Source organism: Octopus sinensis, linkage group LG2 (assembly GCF_006345805.1).
Source record: "Octopus sinensis linkage group LG2, ASM634580v1, whole genome shotgun sequence".
In the NCBI taxonomy this organism is placed as follows: Eukaryota; Metazoa; Mollusca; class Cephalopoda; order Octopoda; family Octopodidae; genus Octopus; species Octopus sinensis.
Genome location: NC_042998.1, coordinates 109,702,651 through 109,707,650, shown reverse-complemented (window position 1 = coordinate 109,707,650; position 5,000 = coordinate 109,702,651). Strand labels below are relative to the sequence as shown.

At 31.3% G+C, this 5,000-nt stretch overlaps 1 protein-coding gene across 5 annotated transcripts in view; it reads left to right on the top strand.

The window, feature by feature from the left end:
* LOC115225598 (putative carbonic anhydrase-like protein 2) overlaps window positions 1-5,000 on the top strand; it is a 615,762-nt gene that overhangs the window by 550,258 nt on the left and 60,504 nt on the right. The window contains exon 13 of one of the 5 annotated variants that reach the window (XM_036498905.1): window positions 19-47. The exons of the other annotated variants lie outside the window; for them this stretch is intronic. The gene's annotated coding sequence lies outside the window, so the exon portion shown is untranslated. Of the gene's footprint in view, window positions 1-18; window positions 48-5,000 lie in introns of those variants that run through there. 5 annotated transcript variants of the gene reach the window in all.

Sequence of the window (5,000 nt, the reverse complement as noted above, 5' to 3'; positions counted from 1 at the left end):
TTCTTTTACTTGTTTCAGTCATTTGACTGCAGCCATGTTGAAGCACCGCCTCTAGTCGAAGAAAGCGACCCCAGGACTTATTCTTTGTAAGCTTAGTACTTATTCTATCGGAATCTTCTGCCAAACCGCTAAGTTTCGGGGGCATAAACACACCAACATCAATCGTCAAGCGATGGTGGGAGGACAAACAAAGACACAAAGGCGCACACACATATATATATATTCATATATATACAAATATATATATATATACCACGGGCTTCTTTCAGTTTCCGTCTACCAAATCCACTCACAAGATTTTGGTCGGCCCGAGGCTATATTAGAAGGCAATTACAAATGCCACGCAGTGGAGCGGAACCCGGAACCATGTTGATGGGAAGCACACCCACTCCTGCGCTTATAATACGTCTTTTATCTTTTATTTGTTCGGTCATTAGACTGCAGATATGCTGGGTAACGAATCAACCTCAGTACATATTTTATCTAAACCGGGTACTTAGCCTATCTGGTCTTCTAACGAACTGCTAATTTTCAAGGGTGTAAACACGCCAAGACCGTTGAAAAACCCACACAACATACCCATCCATACGGATATACAAACAGATATATATATATATATATTATATATATAATATATATATATATATTATATATACACGACGGGCTTTTTACAGTTTTCCATCCCAAATTTACTCACAACTCTTTAGTAGAAGACTCTGCAGTTAGAGTGAGCCCGCAATTATGGTGTCCAGAAGCAAACTTGTACTCCACAGCCACTCAAACACATATATATATATATATATATAAATATATATATATATATATATATATATATATATATATATATATATATATATATATATATATATATATATATCTTATATATATATATATCTTATATATATATATATAGATATATATATATATATATATATATATATCTATATATATATATATATATATATATATATATACATATAATATATATGTATATATATCACATATATATACATACTTATATATACGTATCATATATGCATACACACACCATACACTTCTTTCGTTTGTCACTCCTTTTCCGTGGAATAGGAGTATTTTTGACTTCTGCTTTTAGCCGACGCACGTGCTATGTAGTACCTTGTGTTTTGCATATATGTACTATATATATATATATATATATATATATATATATATATATATCTATATAAGAATAAATGTTTTTATATATAAAGAACGTGAAATACAGGAAGGGACGAACACGGAACACAGACAAATCATTCGAAGCCTTCAATCTTCAGTCAGACACCGAATCATCATAGCAAATTTCGGCTGTTAGGGTTATTCAAAATGAATGAACTGATTTCACTACGCAATATCTTAATAAGGAAAAGTAATAGAAAACTCCAGCTAAGTCACAAGTATTTACTCACAATTAACTTTTATTTCCTGTCTATCAAGTGTTTAATGTGGCCACCACCTGCAACACGGCCAACATCAATGCGATAAGAGAATTCCTCCCAAATGCGTATCAGTATACCACGATCCACTGAGTTGATCGCTGTTGTGTTATTTTTTCTTGTGACGATATGTAAAAGATCACGTTTATGTTCCACCGGTACCCACTAACCTCGATAAGCTTAAACATCGAATAACAACAGTGATCAACCCAGTGGATTGTGATATGCTGATATGCGTCTGGGAGGAATTCTCTTATCGCATTGATGTTGGCCGTGCTGCAAGTGGTGGCCACATTGAACACTTGTAAGACAGGAAATAAAAGTTGATTGACTTAACTGGAGTCTTCTGTTGCTTTTCCTTACTAAAATATTGCGTAATGAAATTGGTTCATTCTTTTTGAATAACCATATATATATATATATATATATATATATGCACATGAGTTTGCTTCACAAGCTAAACATAACATATATAATATTAGAAAATGCAGTTTTTATCATTTGTGATGTAACCTGGGATGTTCATGTAATAGTGTTTCATTAGGCTTTGTTATTTACATAAAGAATGCTGTTCATGATGGCGCAAATCATATATTCCGTCACGTGGCGATGCCGTTTAGTGTGTGTGTGTGTGTGTGTCTTTTCTTCGCAATTTATTTAAGTTCTTTTTCATGGAATTCAAGTCGATAACTAGCAAAGTGACAAGCATTTTCGAGTAAAGATATTTCCCGGATTTTGCAAATATGTGACTGGATTAGAATGTGCATATATGTAAATGCAGGCATCTGCACTGATGCAGGTGAATCTGTCTCTTTAGAAATTAGATGCTTTGTATGTGTGGGTATTTATGTATATAAAATGTGTATTTGTGCGTGTGTGGATGTGTGTAAGTGTGTGTGTGTGTGTGTATATGTATATATATATATATATATATATGGTTTTATTTTGTTCCAGTACAGGTCATATCGGCGCGAAACTCCGAGTAGGCTATCTACTTTTGATATAATAAACATATTTATTCTCATGTATATAAGTAGTTATACATGTGTGTGTGTGAGTGTGTGTGTATGTATTACGTATTTATAAATAAATGTATGTGTGCATATATATATACACTGATACATATATACATATATACACATATATACACGCATACATGTATGCATACATACATATATCACGTAAACAAATTATGAATCTATTGTTTATGGATTTAACCAAACCAGCTTCGTTATACGTTTTCTTCAATTATTTTGACAGCATTAGACAAGCAGAAAATTTCTGTATTTCGGTGGTGAGTGACGACAGAGAAACTACATAATTTAACTAATACAACAAATCACAAATACAGAATTTACAAATAGATTTCATTATTAAAATTGTATTCTCCTGACTGTCAAATTATTATTAAAGCCATGATTTAAAAGGAATAAAGATCTAAAATTATTTAAAAGTATAAAATTTTGAAGAAAATAATAATCCACATAATTTATTGATATTTAATAAAATATATTTTATGAAACAATTCGTTTGCCTTTTTTTTCTCGCGAAAAATGGAATCTTAAAATACTTAAACATATTTCAAGTTACAAATTTGTACTTATATACATATATGTACGTATGTATGTATATATATATATATATATATATATATATATATATATATTATATATATATATATATATCATTTATTTGTTTATGCATATTATATTATATATATATATTATATATATATGTGTGTATATATGTATATGAATATATCTATATCAGTACATATGTATACATACAAACACACACAGACACACATATATATACAAGTGCGTAATATACATATCTTCATAAATATAAATAGATAGATAGATAGATAGATAGATAGATAGATAGATAGATAGATAGATAGATAGATAGATAGATAGATAGATAGATAGATAGATAGATGAATACAAACGAATATGTGTGTGTGTATGTTTATAATTGTAGATATATATGTGTGTCTGTCCGTACGTATGTTTCTTTGTTCATATGTGTTCTTCAATGTATGTGTTTGTATACCGGTCTCTATGTACATAAAGATAGAAAAAGAGCAATAGTGTGTATTTTAACATTACGTAGAAATTACTTTTTATATTCTATTTATATTTATAAAATTTCTTTATTTCAAGCAACATTTTGAAATTCCACATCGATTTCGTTTTAATAGCTGCCAAATGTAAAGGGAATTATCGACTAGTAAATCTGCAAGGGAAATGTAATGCTAACATGGAACAGAATTAGGGATTTATCCACTAGGAAGGAATAGTTCATATTGGCAAACAATTGTCAATAATGTTTTGCAAACATTTCTAATTAATTAAAAAGAATCTCATCATGAATTCTATTGCAGATTCCTTCTATTTCAATACGAAATCAGAAATAGATTAATATTTAAAAGATTGTACATATACATATATATATATATATGTGTGTGTGTGTGTGTGTGTGTGTGTGTGTGTGTGTGTGTGTGTGTGTATGTATGGAGAGAGAAAGGGAGAAAGGAGGGCGAGAGAAATTTACATATAATTCATGTATTCACATATATATCTATACTTACTCCCGCGTGTGCATACACAATCAGATGCACATACACGCGTACGTACGTATGTATGTATGTATACATATACACCATCAGGTAGGTGCCTCCCTGTATGCAAGGGACGGCTTGCTAAGACTCACCTCTACCATACAATCACCAATCAGCCACGACGTTCTTGATTCCAATTCATTTTTATATGCCGTTATTCCACAAATGTGTTTGATGGTTTCTAGCTCTCTTCCCTTCAACACTTCCTGTCCAAAACATGACAGCTTTTTAAACATGACAATGGGGATATTTGAATTATTAGCTTTTCTTGTACTGCAGCATTTTTAGCTTATCCTGCCCAGTCTTCGAAAGATCTATATCTCAATCGTTTCTAGCTTTTTCTCCTGACTTGTTTCTGCCCCATATAGGACAATTGGCCTTACCATTTATTAATCTCAGTTTTAGACACAGCGTTGTCTTTTGAGCTGAAGATTTTAGTTTTATTCATTTCATGAGTAACTTCTTTCCTGCGATCTTCCAAGTTTATATTTTATAGAAAATGCTTGACGTTTTTTACTTGCTCAAGCTTGTGACCTTTTGGTTCTATATTTACTTCCTTTCGTTCTGTATTACTAATAACCATTCTTTTTGTCATTTTTGCATTCATATTTAGATCTTTCTTGTCACTTTGCTCTTTTGCATCAACAATATCTTTTGATTTTTCATTGCTGTCTACCATTAACGCTGTATGATCAACATATCTTATATTGTTTAGGTTGATTCTGTCACATTTGACTCTCCCAATATTAAAATTGATATGGGGATAACACACAGCTGTATCATACACCTTTTATTACTGCTGATTCTGATGTCCTTTCCAGTTGAATTTATCTAAAGAGATGACATGCTCTCTAAACAGAAAAGAATGTATGTATGTATGTATGTATGTACGTATACACACACACCCACACACACACACACAC